Source organism: Mesoplodon bidens (assembly GCF_964165515.1).
Source record: "Mesoplodon bidens genome assembly, contig: HAP1_SCAFFOLD_829, whole genome shotgun sequence".
NCBI classification, from domain to species: Eukaryota; Metazoa; Chordata; class Mammalia; order Artiodactyla; family Ziphiidae; genus Mesoplodon; species Mesoplodon bidens.
In genome coordinates, this window is record NW_027671517.1 from 1 (window position 1) to 24,696 (window position 24,696).

Here is a 24,696-nt window from a genome sequence, read left to right on the forward strand (position 1 = left end):
GGAATTTTTAATATTGTAATGGTTTTATACCTTGAATTATGTTAATTTTCTCCTCAATTTCTTACCCGTGGATGAAAAATGTTCCCTGCCATATCAGTAGACAAAGGATGTTGCAGCCATCAAGTCAGATGTCAAAGCAGGAACCCTCAACTGTGCACCTTGAGGGGATTCGGGATGGAGAAAAACAGGGTACTGATTCTAGAGTTAAGGTGCATATCAAAGGAATGATTTCACGGAGCCCAGATTCTTTCATCTTCTCATACATAGAAAAGTGCTACAGTCCTTAACTGGAGATGTCTAGTTTTCTTTAATTAATAGTAACCTTTTGATGTTCTGACTACCTGGTTTTGGTTGACTCCTCCCTTAGGTCTTCTGAGCAGTTCCTCAGAGTGATCTGACAGGCTGTGTTCTGGGCTTAAGTCCTCAGAAAATCTGCCAAATAAAACATAATTCTCCTTTTGGGTTGTGCATAGTTTTCAGTCAGCAGTCTTGGCAACCAATGAAGGGGCCCAGAGCAGACTTTTCTTCTTTGCCTGAACTCTATGAGGATCCAGAGTCCTGGCACCAGCAGAGGCTTCTTGGGCCTGTCCGCTTTCTCAGAGAGTCCAGGCGAATTTGGGTGAGTATCTCCTGGTTCTTGGATCTCCAGTTTTGGTTGATGATCCTAAGTTTTATTCAGTGGTGTTCAACTCTTCTCTTGAGTAGTAAGTTATCCTTGAAACTTGGTTTCAAGAAGAAGTACTTGGGTCATCCTCAGTGAAAGACACTGGGAAGATTTTTACTCAGTTTAAACACTGAGAACTTATCCTCAGTAGAAAAACACTGGGAATACTTCTGCTCAAGTGGGTTAGCCTCACTTAAAAGACACTGGGAAGATCTTGCTCAGTGTAGACACTGTGGTTTATCCTCAGCTGAAAGACTGGGGAGACTTTGCTCAGGTGAAAGACACTGAGTAAAAGTTGGACTGGGTAATTAGGTGGAAGACTAACCTGTCTTCCTTGAATTGGCTACTTTAATAGAGTTTGTCAAAATAAAAGTGATCTTCACAAATTGAACTCAGAATGGGGAACTTAGCTTTCAATACAAAAGAAAAGGGAACAACAGATTTCCAGCCTCCAACGGATATCCTGGCCAGGTTTATGTCCATACAAAATTTACATTTACAAGTGCTTACTTACTTGGGACTTAAAGAAAATCTTGCCCTAAAAACGACTAAGATAGGACTCTTTTATTGCATATGCAGTTAAGTTAGAAAAAGCTGGCTCGATAAAAACATCTTTTCAGAATTCTGACTTCAAAAAAACAAAAGGCTTTCTAGGGGAAACTTGCATTTCTCTTCCTGTGTCTTTGAAATGTAAGTGTTCTGATATTCTTCTGTGTGTGTGTGTGTGTGTGTGTGTGTGTGTGTGTTTTGAGAACTTGGTCACTACCATCCAAAAGTACTTATATGGTGTACATTTGGCAGCCAGTCAAATAGACTGGGATTCTGAGCAGTCTTTTGTCTGACTGTACAACTCTCAGGGGCTTTTTGCCATCTTAACCTTCATTGTGTCAGCCTGTACAACAAAGACCATTACTTTCTTAAACTACTTTTGGGAGTAAACTTTCTGCATCTTATTTAGACAGCATCCTTTACACTCTTTTGTGGGGAAGCCTCTTGCGTCTTATTGGTTTGAGTCACTATTAAGGTATACCTCATTTATGGCCAGATGATGGATCCTTCAAATTGGAGAAACTTCTAAATTGGTAAATTTTTAGAGAGCTCTCATTATAAACAGCTGTTTCATTGTCTCCTATGGGGGGGCAGAAATGCTGGAAATTAGTCATATAATGGTTAACCTAAAAACTCCTTTAGTTTCAAACAAACCCAAAAAATTGGTTTGGGAAACCTTATTTGTGGTCTCTGCTTCCCCTAAGTGGGTCTTACAGATGCTAATAAAAACATTAGAATAATTATTGTTAATTAGGTTAAGTAACAGGGAAAAAAACTGAAGGAAAAGTCTAAAAACTTTTTCCCAACAAGGTGGAAATTTTAAAGGGACTTCTCCTAAATGAATAAGAAATCTTTAGATGGTTATTTTAAAGTGGGATAAATAAAACAGACATTAATGAGATAAATCAAAGATTGGATACAATACTACCTAAGATTGGATGGGCCAAAGGGATCTCCTACTTGTCATCAACATTAAAGGGCCAGACCCAAACAAGTCTGCCCTATTTACCCCAGTTTAAAGTACGTATATTTTATTACATGTAAATTTTATACACGTAAAATTACACTGAGATACCTGACCAACAATTACTTGGGGCAAAAGTTAGACCAATTAATCAAGTTAAAAGACTGACAAAAGTGCCTGAGTCCCTTGGTTCAACCACTCTCTGGGGACCCCAGAGTCTTTATAAAAATTGGTATGTTTAAATGGGCATTGTGTAAGATAATTATCTCTCTTTTGCCTAATTATATTGTGTGGGATAGACATGTTTCACTGGGGAATTCTTCCCCTGCCTGATATTATAAGACGGCATATGAAGGAAATATTAATTAAACATACTAAAGGAAACCAGTGGGATTACCTGAGCCTATACAATATAAAGTAAGAACTGACAGCTAATATTTAAGGGATAATAAAAATAAATAATGGAGACTTTACTCTGGGTCTAACCTGTGCACTCAGAAAGAGGGTCTTTGTTGAATGCCTTATGCAAGTTTAGAAGGTATGATCAATTAAACCATAAAGTTCTAGACTATAGAATTCTGAAATTTCAGTCTAGTTGGAAATCTTCTCACTGATACAGAAAAGCAAGTTAAAGAAAACGTAGTTGGGCAAATCAATCTTTTAATATTATTTAGGTGACAGGCCAGTTCTTTGGGGAATTAAAAGCAACTGTCTTTGTCTCGCAAATCGGTACAAATCAGAAATGTAAATACAGACCACAATGACCTGAGACTGAGCCTAATTAGCTAAATTAGGTAGAACCTGAAACCAAGGTTAAAAAAGGGGAAAAAGTGGCCTTTTAAAACTCAAACTGCTGATTAGTCAGTCAAGAAGATGGAGGAGTAGGAAGATGTGGAGTTCATATCTCCCCACAAATGCATCAAGAATACATCTACAAATGGAACAATTCTCCCAGAGCACCTGATAAACACTAGCAGAGGACCTCAGGCACCTAAAAGGACAAGAAAGATCCCCACGTAAGCAGGTAGGATGAAAGAAAGAAGAAGGGAAAAGGAACAGCAGATGAAGTGGGAGGTGACCTGTGACCCTGGGCGGGGGAGCGGAGCTGAAGGTGAGAAGAGGTTCCCCGCATCTGGGGAAGCAGCGGGGAGAGAAGCTGGGGCAGAAGGAGAAATTTGGTGGCTCAGAGAACAGTGCAGCAACCAGTCTGTGGCAGGCAGGAGAGAGTGAGGCCTACACAAGTGGTCTGGCCACAGCTCTGCATGCCCCGGCCACTGGGGACAACTGGTGCACACGGGGGCTGAGTATTGGAATGTGGGGTTTGAAGAGCAGACCCAGGAAGGGGAATGATGTTGGCTGTGAGGAGACAGCTCAAGGGGATAGGAGTGAGGAGCTCCACAACAAGGAATGCTCCTGGAGGAAGCCCAGACCAGCAGAGAAGCAAAGTGCCACTGCTGCGTGATGCACAAAGGGTGGGGCCCCCATTGCAGCCTCTCTCCTCACGCACTGGCCCCTGCCTCCACAGGCACTAGGAAGGGCTCCTGCCAGAGTGGCTCACGGGCCCCCAGCCATCATCACCTCAGCACTCTCCTGCTTGGGTGGCCCATTTGCCCAGCTTGCCACCTTGACTCCCTCCTGCCTGACAGGCTCGTACATCCCATAGCCACCCAGCACCCTCTCACCTGGGCAGCCTGCCTGCCCTGATTGCCGCTTCTACATCCTCCTGCCTGACAAGCTCGTGTGCTCCAGCAGCCTTGGGAGCAGACGCCAGTGGGTGGCCCACATGCAGAGATGGGGCTGAAGCCACAGCTGAGTTCCAGGGAACATGCAACTAAGGAAGAAGAGCTGAAATCTCTCCTCATGGCTGTGCAAATCATGGCATTACACTTCCTCTGATGGCTTCCTAAATTCAGCACCTGGGAACATCCCAATGGACAAGTGCTCCTGCAGCTGAGACAGGTCTGGCTTTAGCAGCTGTGGGTTTTGTGGGCACATACATGCTGGGGTTTGGCCAGGCCAGAGTCTGAGCTGCCTCCGTATCTCACATAGTGGGTCCAGGTACATAATTACTGCAGTCCTGGGACCTGACCTCAGTGGATCTGAGCCAGTGGCCTGGTGAAAATGATGCCTGAGTCACCAGGGCCAGTTGCCGCCATAACCACGGTTAAGGTGGGACTGAGAGCAGTACCAACAGCAGTGTACTTTGTAAGCCTACACAATGGACGGAAAGGAGACAAAACAGTGTATACCCACAGGTGAACACCTCCAGAGGAGGAATACTCAATGGCTTCTATCCCAGTGGGGGTGCTCCAGTCCTCCCTACCTCACACCGCAGATCAGAAACACAGCTAAGAAACAGACCTGAGGGCCTCTGCTCCAACGACTAGGGATCAGAACCCAACCCTGACAAGGCAGTGACAGCCACAGAGGAAAGGGAAACTTCTGCTGAATAAAAATCAAAATTAAGAAAATCAACAGGAAAGATCAAACTTGGAAAAGGTTTGCAATATCAATATCTGGCAAAGAACTCATATACAGATTAAAGAATTTTTACACTTCAAAAATAAAAAGACAATCCAATGGGAGAAAATGGCAAAAATATATTTATGGATATGTTTTATATATATAAATGTAAAGTATATGTATCCATGAATATATGCCTATTGGCTATTTGCATGTCTTCCTTTTATTTTTAAGTGCCTAATTACATTTTATATATATATACACACACTATTACATATAAAATAGGTAACTAATAAGAACCTACTCTATAGCACAGGGAACTCTATTCAGTACTCTGTAATGACCTATATGGGAATAGAAACTAAAAAAGAGTGGATATATGTATAACAGACTCACTTTGCTGTACAGCAGAAACTAACACAACATTGTAAATCAACTATACTCCAAAAAAATTAATTAAAATATTTACATATATTGTATACAACATATATATTAACTATATATTATTTATATATATTAGAGATTGCTCCATCAAAGACGTACAAATTATAATTATGATGAGATACCACTACATACCACTATAATGTCTAAAATTTAAAAAACTGTTAATATCAAGTTTTGGTGTGGACCTAGAGAAACATGAATACATTGTTAATGGGCTTGTAGCATGAAAGCTTTAAAGTTAAATATACATTTACATATGACCAAGCAATTACCTAATAGTTCATACTTATCCAAGAGATATGAAGTCTTAGGTCACACAAATTTGTTCACAAAAATGTGTAACACCATTATTCATAATAGGTAAAACTGGATATGACCAAAATATCCAAGATTTTTTTTTAAACATCTTTATTGGAGTATAATTGCTTTACAGTGGTGTGTTAGTTTCTGCTTTATAACAAAGTGAATCAATTATACATATACATATGTTCCCAAATCTCATCCCTCTTGCGTCTCCCTCCCTCCCACCCTCCCTATCCCACCCCTCTTGGTGGTCACAAAGCACCGAGCTGATTTTCCTGTGCTATGCGGCTGCTTCCCACTAGCTATCTATTTAACGTTTGGTAGTGTATATATGTCCATGTCACTCTCTCACTTTGTCACAGCTTACCCTTCCCCCTCCCCATATCCTCAAGTCCATTCTCTAGTAGGTCTGTGTCTTTATTCCCGTCTTACCTCTAGGTTCTTCATGACCTTTTTTTTTTTTTTTCTTAGATTCCATATATATGTGTTAGCATACGGTATTTGTTTTTCTCTTTCTGACTTACTTCACTCTGTATGACAGACTCTAGGTCCATCCACCTCACTACAAATACATCAATTTTGTTTCTTTTTATGGCTGAGTAATATTCCATTGTATATATGTGCCACATCTTCTTTATCCATTCATCTGATGATGTACACTTACGTTGCTTCCATGTCCTGGCCATTGTAAATAGAACTGCAGTGAACATTTTGGTACATGACTCTTTTTGAATTATGGTTTTCTCAGGGTATAGGCCCAGTACTGGGATTGCGGGGTCGTATGGTAGTTCTATTTTTAGTTTTTCAAGGAACCTCCATACAGTTCTCCATGGTGGCTGTATCAATTTACATCCCCACCAACAGTGCAATAGGGTTCCCTTTTCTCCACACCCTCTCCAGCATTTATATGGTACTGGCACAAAAACAGAAATATAGATCAATGGAACAGGATAGAAAGCCCAGAGATAACCCCACACACATATGGTCACTTTATCTTTGATAAAGGAGGCAAGAATATACAGTGGAGAAAAGACAGCCTCTTCAATAAGTGGTGCTGGGAAAACTGGACAGGTACATGTAAAAGTATGAAATTAGAACACTCCCTGACACCATACACAAAAATAAACTCAAAATGGATTAAAGTCCTAAATGTAAAGCCAGACACTATCAAACTCCTAGAGGAAAACATATGCAGAACACTCTATGACATAAATCACAGCAAGATCCTTTTGGACCCACCTCCTAGAGAAATAAAAACAAAAATAAACAAATGCTACCTAATGAAACTTAAAAGCTTTTGCACAGCAAAGGAAACCATAAACAAGACGAAAAGACAACCCTCAGAATGGGAGAAAATATTTGCAAATGAAGCAACTGACAAAGGATTTATCTCCCAAATTTAGAAGCAGCTCATGCAGCTCAATATCAAAGAAACAAACAACCCAATCTAAAAATGGGCAAAAGACCTAAATGGACATTTCTCCAAAGAAGATATACAGATTGCCAGCAAACACATGAAAGGATGCTCAACATCACTAATCATTAGAGAAATGCAAATCAAAACTACATTGAGGTATCACCTCACACCGGTCAGAATGGCCATCATCAGAAAATCTCCAACAAGATTTATATGGGTGAACCAGTTGTGGTCTATCCATACAATGTCATATCATACAGCAGTAGAAGGATAGAATTATGAGGAATGCAACAAGGATGAATCTCAGAAACACTATGCTGAGAAAAAAGCTAGACACACAAGAGTATGTACTTTATGTTTCTGTTTATATGACTTTCTAGAAAAGGAAAAATGAATCTATGGCGACAGAAAACATATCAGCAGTTGCCTGTATCAAATATGGAGTAGAGAGTGACTGCAAAGAGGAAAGGGAAAACTGCAAAGGGGGGTAATAGGAAAATTGTCTACCTTGATGGAAACAGAGTTACAAAATATTTACATTTGTCAAAATTCATTAAAGTGGACATTCAAGTTAGTATGTTTTTTATATTATACCACAATATATTTCTTTTAATAAAATCATTATGAAGAGTAGGTAAGTGGGCAAAGGACCTGAACGCCAGCTTTAGCTATGTTAGAGCTGTCAAATCAAAAAAAGATCAAGTTGCCCCTAATTTAAAAACCAAGAAAATGCATAGAAGTTGAGGAAGAGAGATTTTAACTTATTTTAAGAGTGAGTTTTGTAACAATTCGAGCTTCCTAAAAATGAAACAAACTGATTTTGAGTTGGCAATTTCTTTCTCAGTGAGGACATTCAAGTACAAGATGACGATCATTTTTCAGGTATGTTGTAGAAGTGCCTTAGAGATTGAAATTTGCATTAACCAATATTTAAGATGATTCAATAACATCAGAAAATATGCTATATTTATATATGCTCTTTTATGGTAGAGTTCTGTCTATAATGTTTTCTAAAATATCCTTTGAATTAATATTTCAATAGTAGTCTCCAGTGCTGCAAATGTAGGCCAGAAGGTTAGATCTGTGCACAGTCTATTTTTTAAGAAGCTTGTAATCTGGAAGAGAAGATAGACAAAAATGTTGTAGCAAAATGCAGTAAGTTTCATAATAGAGATATCCTCATGCTCTTATATGACATGGAAGCAGTGTCACATTCTTAATATGTCATCTTTTTCTGAAATACTTCAGTATTAATTTCTAACAATGATAATAATTAATTAAGGCATGAATTATTTACGGAGAGATACTAGTTATTCCTAAAATATTTGGAGATTGTTTTAACATGAAGGTATTTCTTAGAATACCTCCAGTAAAGTTCCAAAACGTGTCTTTCAAAGCCTAAATGTGTTTGTACGATCCTGAAAACCTCAAGGAAAAATGTGAATGTTGCCGATTATCCACCATTTAAAGTTTTCTAGGCTTTGGCATTTTTCTGTAAGTATAAATAATTGACTATGAACTATGCAGAGAGTTGTTTTACCTGAATTTCTTTGAGATCCATCAGATGTGGCCATTAAAATCAGCCAATCTCCTCCATTACAACTACTCACTGTGCAGGCTTCTAGTCAAGCATTGGTGGAGATAGCGCAGCTCAATTTAAATGTAAAATTCAAGGTAATGTAACTAAACAAGTTAGTCCTATCCTTTTCCCCTTACTTTCCCTTAGAGAGTTTCTGAAGTTAGGGATTTGTAAAATGAAAGTATTAAACCAAATTTAATAGCAAAATGTCATTGATATCATGAGTGAAACCAAGCCCAGTTTCCATTTACCCCAAAGTATAAATTGCCTATCTGAGAAGCAGTTCAAATTTAAGTCATGTCAGATTGGTGGTCTTTCTGAGTTTCAGTTTGGAACTCTTATTTGAAGTCATTGTTTCATTCAAGAGCATCTCAATATCAAAAGCAGGTTTTCTACTTCAGCAAAAGCCTTGATGTACATCAGTGCCATTGGGTCCAGAGGATAGCCTCTTTGTACGTTTTTTTCTCCCAGTCTCACTGCAATGTTAAAGTCACTGATATCACAGAGCACATTTCTAATCCTAACTATATGCCCTAATTTGGGCAGAAATCCACTCCTCCACTTTTATGCAATGTATTAACAACCAGAAATTTAATTGTATTTGTTGAGACTGTAATATCAACGTGAAGCATTCCTTTTTTGAAGCTCAAATTCTTAACACTTGCTTTCCCCTTTGCAAGAAATACTTACTCCTTTACTCCCTTGTCCCCTTAGGCTACCTACGTCATACTTCAGTTAAGAAGACATTTCACAAGGGGTGCCTTTCCTCTTCCTTCCAGGTGAGAAAGGCTCCCTGTTCCATGGCTCACAGTACCCTGTCTATATTTACTATAATTAGTAATTCTTCTTTAGACTGCAGGCTCTAAGAAATATGGACAATGCTTGCTTTTCCACACCTTGTATTACCAGCACCTAATGCAGTGCCTGGGACCTAGTAGAAGTTCTATAAATATGTAATGATTGCTGAATGAATGAATGAATGAATGTGTTAGTAACAAGATAAATGCATAAATCGTATTTGTAAAGCACAATACAAAGTAATTTCATGAATATTCACCCACTTATTTGTACCTTTATACGCTTCTCTTCATTTATATATCTTAGAATTACTTTTATCAGCAGGGATACAGGATTTAATGATGAAATTTTGAGGAAATGTATTAGAAATATTTGTGAGTGAGTAAGCACTATGCCATGGTGAGAGAGAGAAAAAAAATAAAAGCTATTGCTATATTCTTGACTCAAGTCATACTCAATATTATTTGTTACATATTATATTACACACACAAATGCATTCTCACTGGCATGGTATCACCTACATTATTATAATTTCCATTTCCTTCCCAGTCCCTTTAAAGCCCATACCTGACCCTTAGACTTATTAAATTGCATTGTTTTAAACCACTTCTCCAATTTGTCAAGGTCATATTACGGTCATGTTGAATTTTGATCTTGACAAAGTATTAATCAGTCTTATCAACTAAAGAGAACTGTAAATGACTAAATCCACATGCTTTTCTATCATCCTAGACTTGATGAAAATATTAAATAGCCTCTGGCCCAGGATTGACCTCTACATATAAAACTTCTGTCCACTTTGGTTGAGGAGGAACTATAAATGAGTTTCATTGTTCTACCTACTTTGTTTCCAATAAATAGGTCTCTGGTGCTGATCTATTTTTATAAATTTGTGAATGAATTCCATTTGTAATATTTTTATAATATTAATATTTAATGTCTGATTTCAAGTCGTGGATGAAAAAATGCTAACATCAATGAAAACTACCACTTGCCCAAATAGATTAATAATAGTCAGAACAGGTAAAGTAGATTTAAAACCTACTGTCATGTTTATTTACTTTCCTGAATTGTTCCCACTGTGCCACTTCCTTACTTTCTGAATATGACAGGTTCATGCATGACGTCCTCCTCTAGATGCTGTGCCATTAAGAAATCTCCCTGATTATAATAGGTGATCATCTATGATGGATAATAAATATGCTTGTGCATTTTCAATCACAAATCCACGTCTTGCACACTGAAATGATTTTACTTGTTGCTTGATCACGGGGACTTCTTCCTCTGAATAAATAAGACTTGACTTTGCCTCTTTATGCAGTCATCTGTTCACAGTTCTGCCTCTCTCCAGTAGACTGTGTCTCCTTAAAGACAAATGAATATTCATTCATCTTTGATCCCCTTTGCTTAGCATGCATAGTAATTGTTCAACAAATATTTGTTTAATAAGTTAAACACCAATATGCCGTGAAGTAGGAAAATCTGGAGATGTGAGTGGTCAAGATGGGGGGTGTGATTAAAGGACCCCTCTGAATTCTAAGAACAACATACTTAGGAGGGAATGCATGAATAATCAACGGGGCTGACTACTTGACAACTAGTATGTATTCAACTTTCAAATTCTATATTATAAGCATCCCTGAGTGTAATTTGAAATGGATAGACAGGAATTTTTATTTTATTTTTTCTAATGAGGAAGCAGTGTAGGTCTCTATTCTCATGGCCTCTGTTGCTTCCTATGAATATTTCTCCAATATCTTGACATAATCATTTTCAGGAAGCCAAGAGAGTCCAAAAGAAAATGACAAACAACAGAAATTGCTTTCATTTTCTAGTGTTTGGAAAAACATAAAAATAGGTTTAAGTTTTTCAAACATACTTAGATTTCATGAGATTTTACTTGGTTTATAATCAATATGATAAGATGCATATATATGTGTATAGAATCATCATTCATTTTAAATTGGAAATAATGTGTATCCCCATGGCTGATCTGCAAACTGTCCATAATAAGAACCAAGCTTATGTCCTCCTAAGTCTTTTGTAGCCCCATTTTAACACATTTTCTGAAAGTTATTTCACTTCAACCACTCTAGATACTTTCTAAAACAATAGATGACTTTTTAAAATTTTCCTTTCAAAATGAAAATATTAAAATATGCTACAAATTGGTGCAATAATGGAAGCTACAACTTACCATGTAAGTTTGTTTGTAATTGAGCAAAATATGTTCCAATAATTTTTGCATTGTATTTGCCTTTCTCTCTGAAATTACTAACCCTTTTTCTTTCACTATGGAATGTGAATTTTGATTTCTCATCTTCAAATTTGCCTTTAAATACATTTCTACCCTTATTTTTCTTCCATCTGGAAGCTAAGTTTTCAAGAGAAAATTTGTTGCCACAAATATTGAATGTCTTCATATTAGGAATAATTCTAATGCAACTACTTTGTACTTGGAAATGTGCCACTGTGTTTAGGAAGGCTAAACACATACTTTTGGGTAAGTTCAAAAAAGATTACTCCAATGATTCAACCAAGTATATTTCAAGCATATTGATAAGAAATTTCAAACTAATTGTGTGTGATAGCCATCAATTAAAGACGTAAAATGAATGCCTGCTATTTTAAAACATAGTTAAGCCAAGGAAAAGCTGTGCATAACTAGCATGTTCTGTAAAGATAATTGGCTCACTAACTAAATTCTAACAGCCCATTCACATTTCTAGATTTTAATTGAAGAATGGATGGAAATAGTAAGGTGAGCTCATTGCCCAATACACATAATAAGCATGTGACAATTTTAATTTCTGCAGAGATGCCCATATTGTGTGAAATCTTCTTAATATTGTGATGGAATACAGTGAATCATGCTGTGAAAGAAGCACACATTTGTTGTACGTGTGTTCACACACACACACAAACACACAGATACACACACATTTCTTTTCTCTCCTCTCTATTCTCATTTCAGTCCCATTTTTCCTCTTCTTAGATAACTGGTATCATGAATTGAATATAAATACTTTGAATCCATGCTTGAACTTTTTACTATATGCAAATGAATCCATGAAAAACACATGATTGCTTTGAGTTTTAAAAATTTGTAGACATGTCATCATGCCAAATATGTAATCTTAAAAATCATTTATCATGTATATAATTAATTATTTCGAGTGAAGTATTGCATTGCATCTTAAAAATAGTTTATATATGTCTTTTGTAAGCAGCATAAACTGGAATTTTTAAATTTATTTTTATTGTCTCTGTGATCAAATGTATTGTGATTATTGATCTATTTCTCCTTTATTTTTCCATGTTTCATCCCTCCCGGTACTAACTTCGTTTAAACACATTTTTCATTCTCTTTTTATGGTCTACCTTTTTATGAATCATATATGAAGTCTTCATTTTTAGTGTTTTCTGAAAAATTTGACATATATTTCTAACTTGAAAAAGTCTAAAACTAATTATCTCATCTTCCTCCTAAGCGGTTCATGGACCCCTCAAATTTTAAATCTGATCTCCAGTATTTCAGTATATTATCTAGTGTTTTAGTTTTACTTTGTACATACCCCCATTGGTTATTATTTTTTACACTCAACCGTTATTCAGATTCATTCCAACATTACAAATTTCTTTGCTGGTCACTGTTCAGTGCACCTTCCTACTTCTTTTTATTATGCTTATTTTCTTTCTTACTGAAGAACATCCTTTGTACAATGGTCTCCAATCTTGCCTAAAACACATGAGAATTATGTGAGAACTTTTTAAAGCTCCCATTATTGAAACACCGCCTAGATCACTGGTTAAAAAAAAAAAATCTCCAAGTATTGGCTTCAGGCATCAGAATATTTTTTAATGCCTTCAGACAATTCCAATAGCTGCTGCTACTGCTTTAGTCATTTTGTTGTTGTTGTTGTTACAGTTTGTGGGTGGTAATTCCTCTTTGTCTATGAATGAAAATTTCTTTACTTCTTGTTCTTGAGTAGTTTTTTTAAATGACGTGTAGAATTTTAATTTGGACAGCTATATGTGTTCAGTACTTTGAAGATTTTATTCTATTGTTTTCCAGCATCTACCTGTTTTCTGATAAGACAACAGCATCTACCTGTTTTCTGATAAGACAACAGATATTTAAAGCCAGCCCTCAAAAACAAGGCTTATTATTTCCAGGGCCCCCTTGAATTTCTTGGTTTCAACTCCTCCTCACTATTCTAATGTTGAATTTGTTTTTTCTCCTTAAATCCTGAGACTGGGGATCCCCCCCCCATTTTTTGTAAGCTTGTTCATTTTCTTTTTATGTGTTGCTACATGTAAAAGCAACATATAAAAGAAAACACAAGTATAACAAACTGTGTGTTCAGATTGCCAGAAAGGATTCTCAATATCAGTTCAGCCTATCCTATTGACTGAAAGCATTTACCTTGTTTCTTTTACAACTAACTTGAATATTATGAGTCTTACATCTAATATACAGTACTCTTCACCCTTCTTGGAACGTCTATGCTCAATAAGGACATTAGTTGATTTGTCACTAATATTGCTTTCCCTACATGTGAGTGCATTCAGAGTTCTATCCTGTCCCATATACATAGCATAATCTTATATTTTGTATCTAACTGGCATCAGTTTTCCATTTTTTTTTTCGATTTACTTTTAAGGTTTACTTTTAGCAGGACTGTACTGAAACACTCTTACCCCTTAATAGATCTAATTGTCTGGACTTAAAATAATAGATTTCTCTATCACAGGGGCATTTGTCTGTACAGATACTGATTTCTGTTCTCTGCACATGTTTTCATGTTATATGCCCAGTGTAATATGAAGCGAGTTAATTTATTGTGTTGCATATAGTAAAGAATCCAGCAGAATAATGTTATTTAGGGTTTTTTTTTTCATTATTTCTATGAATAACAACAACATCAACAATAATAGTAATAGAAAAGATAATTTCTACCTATAGCAAGTCTCAGTTTTTTCTTAAATGCAGTAGAAGGCCCTTCACACTCTATTTGGCAGCTTGGCTTCAGGTTTTCATATTGTTGGCTAGAAGACAGATAAAGGGGATTATGGACAGAACTGAGCCTGGTTTCTGCTAATCTCCAACTTGAATTCTTTCAAGGGTTGCAAAATATGATTCAAGTATTTCACAGGCCTTTATAACCTTTGTCATCTGTCTGGTATATGTGCCATCATGGGTGGATTTGGAACTGACATTTTATATCTCTGATCTCAACTGTATAAATATTTGTTTAGACTGACTATCAACATAGAACACAGACATTCTCTTCTGATGCATGGATGATAGAATAGTCCTTAACTGGGCCCCTAAGGATGGGGCAGGCACAAACTAACAGAGGGCAATGAGGCAAATTTTCAATGAACTCAGATTTTATATTTTCCTTTAGGTAAAAGAGTGGTTGCTTCTATACCAAAAAACTATTTCTTATAATTTGGGTTACATTAAAAATATCTCATATATACAACCATTTATCTGAATCTATAATAGTGACTTGGTTTTCTCAAATACATTATATATGGAGTCCTTTAGACTGGAATTAAATTAATCATGGTTGTCATTTTTTTTTTTCTATAGACTTCCCAGCTATTTTCCCCTAGGAAAACTCTCTTAAATAATCAAGAGAAATATTTTAGGCAACATTATGTGAATCATCACCCTTATTAGATGAATTAATATTCTTGAAGTTATAGCTCATTTCATGGAAATCAGATTAACCTGATGTTATGGGCATTGTCATTTATCAGTAAGTTATTTGTTAATATGCTCAGTATGTGACATAAAATATGTAACTTTAATAAGAGAATGGATCACCTCAAATAATTTAGCAAATCTTGAAAATGATAAGGATTAAAATTGTGGATGTATAAAGGACACAGAAGCTTGGAGAACTTTAAAACCATCTATTCCTCTCCTGTTTCACTCACACAAGGAAATGAAGGCTGACACTTTAGCATGGTTTGGAAATCCTTCTAAAAATTATCTGACTTTCTCTTAGAATTAACAAGTAATTTAAAGTTTTAAGAACTGCAGAACTGATCACATGAATTACCATAATTTAGTCAAGAATGTTTTTGAATATCCACCTTTTGACAAACGTTGTACATATATATACCAGGTTGTAGAGATGAATAAAATCATCCTTAGTCTCAAATAACTGAAAGAAAAATCCCCCAATATTAGTGAATACTGAGGAATTAAGGATGATGCTATGAGAAAATTTTTATAATGTGAAATTTATTAAGTTAAATAAAATATTGTGCTTTTGAGATTAGAATGACTTGGTTTTGTTCTAATGATACTGATGATAGACAGTGGTTGTATTTTGCAGAAGTTTTATGGGAGCAAAATAAAAACTTGATAATGTGATATAAATTTGGTCCCCCAAGGCGATTTTTATTGATATTTCTATTGGTGTTGTTAATGAGAGAAATTTCTGTGAGCTATTAGAAAAAAAAATGTGGATATCAATATCTAATCAAAAAGAAGGACAAAATAATGGATAATTAGAGAATATATATAACCAGTAAGTTAAAAATATACTCACATGCTAAGGAAGCACAGTGGTGGAAGTTTTGCTCATCATAAAGCTTTAACAGTGAGTAGAAGGTATCTTGGTGTCTTGGGTGTGGGACGATATGCTAACAACCAGTGATAGATCCGTTGTAAAATTTGGAACTGTTCCTTTGGTATTAAATTTCACTTAAGACCTGTGCTTCTGGACAGGATGGAGTAATAGGAACTGGATTTACTCTCCTGGCTTAAACTGCTAAAAGTAAAAAAATATATATATTAAACAATACTTTTAGACATTGAACAACAAACAGCACAAGACAACGGTTGTATAAAGGTGTTAATTATAATGATAACCCATAAAAACCAGTGGCATAATGTTTTGTGTAATACAGTTAAATGTTGGTGTTTGAACAAGTCCCTGGTCACCTGTGAAAAATAAAGGTGGATTCTCTTTTCATATTTATTAACAAAATGAATTTCATAGGGATGCAGTATTTAAATATGTTAAAATACTACAATTACTAGAAGAAAACATTTTTGTTTTATTTAATAAAAGTTAATTTTTAAAATTTTTTATATTTTTATGTGTTGCATTTATTGCTTTAAGATTATACAAATATGTTTTGATATAATTTAATACATGCAGCATCAACTAGAGTATTCAGTACACAGTGTATTCAATGGGTATAGGCTTAGTAGTGGGACCAAATTAGCCCTAGACTAAATTGTTTCACTTGCAGCCTAATAAGGCTTACAAGGAAGCCTCAAAATGATCAAACTATTTCTTAACTACCTCTTTGAGCAAAGTTACAAATATTTACAAAAATACAAATACGCCCTGCAACCAGTAAAGTAAAATTCACAATATCTGACATGCAATCTAGAATTACTAGGGATGCAAAGACGAAGGAAAATATAACCCATAACAAGGAGAAAAATTAATTAATGAAAACAGACTGAAAAATGGTACAATCAATAAACAAAGACATTCAAACAGTTATTATAACTAATTTTCATAGGTTCAAAAAGTTTAAAGGAAAGCGTCAACATCTTAAATAGACATACAGAGGATATAAAAATAACCCAAATTGAGTTCCTAGAGATGAAAAATATAGTTTCTGAGATGAAAAATAAACTGGATGGGATTAAAAGAGATGAGGCAATGCAGAAGCAAAGATTGACCTCCCTGCAAAAGCAAAATTTTGTTATTATAATCTGTCCCACTGAGTAGTCCAAATATAAAGTCTGAAATGCAAAATGCCAGCTTGGTCATCTTTTTCCATTTCAAGTTTGCTTTACCCTTTCTGGTTTGTGCTTCCAAAAATAATTAAAGTATAAAATTATGAAAACTGTATTCAATGGTATTAAAATTAAGCATCTATCCATTTTATGGATTGCCCTGCATAATGCAAATATCTAAAATCTAAATATTATGTGTATATATACATATATGTATACATACATATATGGATATATATCTCACTAGCAGAATGAAAAGAAAATATGAAAGTACAACACAAGCTGTGGAGGAATATAGTAAAGGAAAGTAAAATGATAGTATTTTTGTTTTTAGATATAGTTGCCCTACGCAGTGGAAAAAGGATATACGGATTAGCATATTTTATTTTCTGAGAAGCATGAATCAATTTAAAAGATGAATTTAAAGAATCATTAATTTAAATACATAATCAGTCTTCAATTTTTTTGTTACTGACAACATCCCCTTTAAGATTTTCAAAATGCTGAAAGGTGGGATTCCAAGATTTTTAGTTGCTATAGAAGCAATTATTAGCAAATCCTTTCTTCTAATCTCATTACAGAAAACAGTGCCCTTTGTGCCCAGAGAACTCCCATTAGAACAGATAGCTAGTGGGAAGCAGCCACATAGCACAGGGAGATCAGCTGGGTGCTTTGTGACCGCCTAGAGGGGTGGGATAGGGAGGGTGGGAGGGAGGGAGACGCAAGAGGGAAGTGATATGGGAACATGTGTATATGTATAACTGATTCACTTTGTTATAAAGCAGAAACTAACACACCACTGTAAAGCAAGTATACTCCAATAAAGATGTTAAAAAAAAAAAAAAGGAACTGCATTTCGGAGCAGCTCAGAACATAGGGTGTACCACTCTGGAGCTATCCGACATTTCCTGTGTCTGATTAAATATTGTGTATATATGCTATGTATTTATATCTCCATCTAAATATACGTCTGTATCTCCTAAAATACTCTCTCACATATAATGAAGTCACAGTTTCCAGATAGTTGTTCTGGTAGTCATTAGACAAAATATAGTCTCATTTATTTAAAAAATGTGAAATGAGAGAAATGTATGAAAAACTTGATCCATCTTCTGACTGAATTTGTGGTATTGGTACCTTCAGAAGAGGAAATAATTAATTTATTGTAAATTATTTTATTCCTCATTTATTAGAGAGGAAATTTATAAACTGAAACTGTTAGGGCTTAAAGGGTTTTTTTCCAGAAGATAAGATCTGTGGTTCTCACCTTACACTGAGCAGTATATCACTAGTAAACAATCAGACAAATAGGTACATTATTAAGTTATTTTATTTTCACCTGGCTTTTTAATACTATCATCTGATATACATCATATTAATTGACACTGCAATTTCTTCCTTGATTTGTATATTTTTTTCTACAAACACTTTGCATTCCAACTTCCACGTATCTGATTTACTCATCCCTGTGATGGTCTTCATCTTCAGACATCTTGCTGTCTGGGCTGTTCAACCCTGTGACAGTAAAAGCACACTCACTAGGGACTAGGAGTTTGAGAAGGACTTAGAAAATTGTTTGGAACCTGAAAACAATGGCTCCAGAATATGAAAACAAATCTGCGAAATGGAGATCAAAACTTGTGTAATTAATATTTTCAACTAATATTACTACAACAGCAATGTTACTCAGCTTTCATATAGTTATCTCTAAATTATATTGGATATGTGACTTGGGCACATTTTAATGCATTTGATAACATTTAGGGTAAAGCTTCTAAAAGGGCAATTGCCTAGGACTGAGGAAGGTTTAAAAATGGCCCTGCACAGAATGAACTAGAAGTGACTTCAATGGGAGGCTGAGGCAGAGATGCTGGACCCGGAGAGTGACAGAGCAGGCGTACATTGGAGAGAGCTTTCCTATATAGGAGAGCCAAGAATGTGTTACTTATTGAGGGGGGAGCATGAAGGTAGTGGACCCTATAATGAGAATCCTAGGATTGCTCCTAGATTTCTAACTTGGATAAATGACAGGACGGTACTCTTTGGTGAATACTAAAGGAACAGCAACAGCAGCAAAAGTCTAAGAATGGAACTTTAACATATCACAATGCCACCTTTAAAGTAAATTTGGCATTCTTCCCTTTTTGAATGAATGAAAATACATTAATTAAAGACATACACGGGCTTCCCTGGTGGCGCAGTGGTTGAGAGTCCGCCTGCCGATGAAAGGGACACGGGTTCGTGCCCCGGTTTGGGAAGATCCCACATGCCGCGGAGCGGCTGGGTCCGTGCGCCATGGCCGCTGAGCCTGCGCATCCGGAGCCTGTGCTCCGCAACGGGAGAGGCCACAGCAGTGAGAAGCCCGCGTACCACACACACAAAAAAAAGACATACACGTTCACACACCTGCTAATATCTGCTCTTCTGCAATCGTGTTTTCTGTATAGTGTCTAAATATCTCTTCCAGTTGAAGTAGTGCTTAAACACTTCAACGTGCCTCTTTTCAGCCAAAAAGAAAAACTGTCTATGACTGTTTCAACATATTTTAAATATATGTATAATCATTGCCAACTTGTCTGCTTTGCAGATTCTAGTTTCCTATACAATATTTAATATCTCCCTTTATTGAAAATGTCATTGCTCAGTATTATGATTGTTTTTCATTTTGATTATATGTCTGAATATTAGAATTATTGATTAATCTCTTTATTAATGGAATAATCTCAGCACAATGTTCAATACACTTCTTCTCTACCATTATTATATGTTATTTTAAAGATTTTCCATACAGTTACTTTAAATGGGATTTTCAGATTTTTCAGGCTTTTTGAAGTCAGTAGGATAGGCTCCAGTGAGTAAAAGAAATGCTGAAGAACAACAATATGAATTAAACAAATTTAAGTAGTTAAGAAAGCACTAATCTAGTCATTGAGAAATGTATACTAATATTTACATAGTATGTATATATAAATCAATAGTTTCTAAATGAGATAATCTACTGAACAAAATATCTTAAAATATGAATGAAAAGATGTTGTAAAATCTCTATATGATTAAAGTACAAAAATTTTTATAAGCTTCGAAGATAAATAATAAGTGCATTTTTGTCTGGGAGACAAGTTGTTATCTGGGAAACCTCAAGACATTTTGTAGATTATTGAAATCACTTTACTATCAATCTTGAGCATTTCTCCTATCAACTCTATAATTAGTATTGGAAATTACCATGATGACTCTATTTCACTATCAGGAACATTGAAGAAACTATTTCAAGTGCTAAACATTGGTTTTAACAAATAAAAAACAATTCATCTGAAGAAGATGTTACAATGAGCTGAGGAATTAAAAGATCTCAAAGTAGAGAAATTTCACTGACTGCAGTATAAACAACTTGAGGGTAGAGAGTGTCTGTTTTTCCTGTTTGCCATCCAAATTTGGGAACACTTTTATATGCATGGTGCAGGGTAATAAGCAAATGTTTAACAAATGAAAAGTAGTGAATTCATTACCTTGTGGTACAAATTAGGATTTCTTTTGTACTGTAACTAGAAGATTTTAACTTCAGCATTATGAATTATTAATGTCTTTATCTGATTCCCAGTTCTGTGTCAACCAAACTTATTTGAGTGATAATTAGAGGACTTCATGTTTATCCTATCTTCTAGGATTTCACTTTTGCATATCTGTTAATTCATAATTTTGACATTTTTATAGCACAACCAAAGACTATAAAAACACATAGAGCAAGCACTTGCCAAAGAACTCTAAATAAAACACATCTCAGATATGAAATTAGATCCACGCTTGGTTATACTTCTAAGTGCTTCATCTAAAGAGAGACGTGCAACACTGCTGCATGAATTAATCACCTAGGGTGACTTTTAAACCTACCAACAGCTGGCCCCTCTATCATATCTGATTTTATTCAATAGTCTAAGTGATAATAATTTTTGGATCAAGAACTTTATTTTACTGGTTGTAAAGGTGGGCACATGCACACGCACACAATCCCCAGTGCTTTTAAAAACTGTGGGACAGAATTAATCATAACTATTGAGTTTAAATGCCATTTATCAACTTATTAAAGTGCAAGCATGCAGGGAAAATAAGCTAAAGACAAGACTTTCGTTTTTCAATTTATTTTTTAAAAGTCTTGTAGAAATCTTTATGAAATTAACACAAAATGGTGGTACCAAAAATCTTTTTGCTTTGTTTATTCCCTAGTCTGTGGCAATGTAAAGAGTGGAAGTTAACCCGGAATTTAAGTTAAGGAAAGCTATATTGTATTAAGTTTAGCCAAAATTCTCTAACTTGCCATATTTTTTCAAATAAATAAACTTTCTATTCTCTTCCCTCTCTCCTCATCTCCCTTAAGGTATGTCAACTCTAACCCCGCCCCCCCATACACACACCTTGTTGCCTCTGATATTATCTCCTCTACTAGAGGCACTTTTGTACTTATTGCTACACGATAGTTCAACAATAAAATGTGATAAATGCAGGCAAAGGTATTTCAAGAAAGAAGGTAAATGTCCTTACACATTTTCAACATAGAAACAAAAAGTTTACAAAACAGCAAAATTAAAAAAAAATAGTTATAGATAAAGTTTGCAGATAATGTTGTCATCCCTCTTAAAAGAAGAGGGATAAGGCACAGAAGAAATGTAGTGTTGAGGACAATGAAAATCAGCAGTTATTGAAATCTATTTATGCTGCATTCAATGGATTTAGAAGACAGAGGCTTGAGTGCTGTCGTTATTACTTGTTTGCCATTTGATGGTGGGCAAAATATTTAATTTCATTGGGTTTCTCTTTCTATGCCTCTAAAATGTGGATTCCCAGGCTAAGAAAATATTTCAAATCTTTTCTAGGTCTAAAAGTCACAGACCTTAGTGTACCCTTTCTAAAGGCCACATTTTCACAAAAGATAGCATTCTTGTAAAACACCTTTATAGAAAGAAAAAGCTATATTTAGAAAGCCCACTCAGTGTCCAGGGTTTTCTGAAGTCGTACTGCTGTTTGTAACCAGGTGTAGGCCAGTAGGACAACACATTTGCTTTAATAACTGTCCAGAGTTCTTGGAGTTAAAGATAAGTGTTTCATTATTCTAAGTGTTGACCTAAGAAATTATTGAAAATAAGAATTGTTCTAATTTACTTCTTGAATTGCCCAGTTCTTACATGGCCTGACACGAAAGGCGATTTAAAAGATTGCATTTAAGTTTGGACATATAGCCTTCATCCTGCTGTTTCATCACAGACCTCTTACAAGATAAACACGTGCAACCATTTTGAGTTTCTGAATGGGAGTGCTCCTTATAGTATTTTCCCCTTATAAATTTCTTGCCAACTTACTCCAATTTGAATGCAGGTAGAAATTTATAAATTTCTCCAAGAACTTATTTTTATTTTTATGAATCTTACTGATTTTGTGTTAATACCGAGGACTTTATCAAATTCATAGACATTTGATAGAATAAAAAGCAAAAGCATAATTCGGAAAAATCCAAAAACCTCAAATAGAAAATAAGATGCTATGTTGTTAGTAACAGAAATTAGCACAAATAGACTGAAAAACTGACCACCATTGTAAACTGAGCTTTTAACTATGGCAGTCGCCAGGAAAAGGAGGGTTACTCCTCTTTTTTTTTGCCTTCTTTTAACAATCTCGAAAATTAAAGAAAGATTGAAATGACAATAAAAATAATTTATTTCCCAAACCATTTGAGAGTAGTTGCTAACACAATGCAATGTCTCCCCCAAATCCTCTAGTATTTCCTACAAACACACATCCAAATATAATCATGAAGATAAGGAAATTAACACTGACACATGACCACAGAGCTACTAATCCTCAGACCCCTTTCAAGTTTTGTCAATTATCCCCATCATGTCCTTCATAATAAAAGGATCAGCCCAGTGTCACATGTTGCATCTAGTTGTCCTGTCTCTTTAGTTTTTTAATCTGGAAAATTTTCTCAGGCTTCCCTTGAATCTCATGAACTAGAAAGTTTTAAAGAATATGGATCAGTTATTTTGTAGGATTTAGCTCTTTGTATTTGTCTCATGATTATTCAGGATATGTGTAGTTGGCAGGAATAACACAGTGGTGAAGCTCTGTTCTTCTCACTGCTTCCTATCAAACAATTTTGGCAAACTTTTAACCTGTAACCTTACTGGAATATCATGTGACTCATTTGATTAAGGTGTATCACCCAGTCTTCTCCATTGTAAAGTTATTTTTTTCTCCTTCATTATTAATAATTTTTGTGGTAAGGCACTTTGTAATTATGTAAATATCCTGTTCCTCATCAAACATAATTTACTCAATTTAATTATTTAAATCAGTATGAACTCATAGACTCCTATTTTATTCAATTGACTATAATACGTTTCTGCCATTATTTATTTTGAGGCTGAGATTGTTCAAGATTTGTCCAGTGGAAACCCGTTCAGTTTGGCTTCTATATCCTTTGATGTTTCCCAATTATTCTGTGATATCTCCCTTCTTTTTTTTTTTAACATCTTTATTGAAGTATACTTGTTTTACAATGGTGTGTTAGTTTCTGCTTTATAACAAAGTGAATCAGTTATACATGTATCCTCATATCTCTTCCTTCTTGCATCGCTCTCCTTCCCAACGTCCCAATCCCACCCCTCTAGGTCACAAAGCACCGAACTGATCTCCCTGTGCTATGCAGCTGCTTCCCACTAGCTATCTATTTTACGTTTGCTAGTGTATATATGTCCATGCCACTCTCTCACTTTGTCACAGCTTATCCTTCCCCCTCCCCATATCCTTAAGTCCATTCTCTAGTAGGTCTGTGTCTTTATTCCCGTCTTACCCCTAGGTTCTTCATGACATTTTTTTTTTTTTAGATTCCATATATATGTGTTAGCATACGGTATTTGTCTTTCTCTTTCTGACTTACTTCACTCTGTATGACAGACTCTAGGTCCATCCACCTCACTACAAATAACTCAATTTCGCTTCTTTTTATGGCTGATCCCTTACTTCTTGAAACAATAATATGTTCTAGGGTCATCTTATATTTTCCCTGTAGCGGTTCTAGAATCAGCCATTTCTCCAAAGACCTTTAGTTCCTTCAGTTGGAGAGCTGTATTTAGAAACCAAGATCTGGACACTAGGTGTATTCATTGCTCTTGGGAAGCAGTGGTCCCAGGTACTCTCAATAGGCAGAGCTAGGGGATTTATGTACATATATACATACACACATATGAAAACACATATTCATAACCATTTACACATATTCACAAACACATTCATAAACATATGCATACATATAGTCTATGTTTTTTCTATAATGTCTCTATATTGAAAATCATGTGTTCACATTAACATCCTCCACTCCCTTTCAACACCCTTTCATTCTAGTTTTTGCCCTTTTCATATTTTAACTCCCTCCACAGATATTAAAATAACACTGATTACCATATTCTTAATATCCTTAATTATTTGATCAATCTTCCTGTATTTAAGTAAATTCTTGTAGCTGCCACTTTCCCATCTGCACATTTTCTCCACCTGGCACGGGTTAGGACAATCTGTGCAGAGTGGTTGCCAAGGCCACTTCCTCATGTGGATGCCCTTTCACACGAATCAGACTTCAGCAGTCAACTCCAGGCTCCCTTATGCAGACATCCTCTCCCCTTTCTCAGACTCTGAGACCCAATGCCAAGTCATTTGGTTCCTTGAATGCCCACCTCCCCCATGCTGA

General features: G+C 35.6%; 1 long non-coding RNA gene across 1 annotated transcript in view; it reads right to left on the reverse strand.

The window, feature by feature from the left end:
* Positions 1-9,748: 9,748 nt before the first annotated feature.
* The window catches only part of LOC308611274, a 39,958-nt gene continuing 25,010 nt past the window's right edge, over positions 9,749-24,696 (reverse strand). Inside the window, exons 3-5 of the long non-coding RNA XR_014014821.1 lie at positions 15,751-15,972; positions 14,142-14,230; positions 9,749-10,545 (exon numbers count right to left, since the gene is read on the reverse strand). This is a non-coding gene — a long non-coding RNA (uncharacterized lncRNA). The remainder of the gene's footprint in view (positions 10,546-14,141; positions 14,231-15,750; positions 15,973-24,696) is intronic.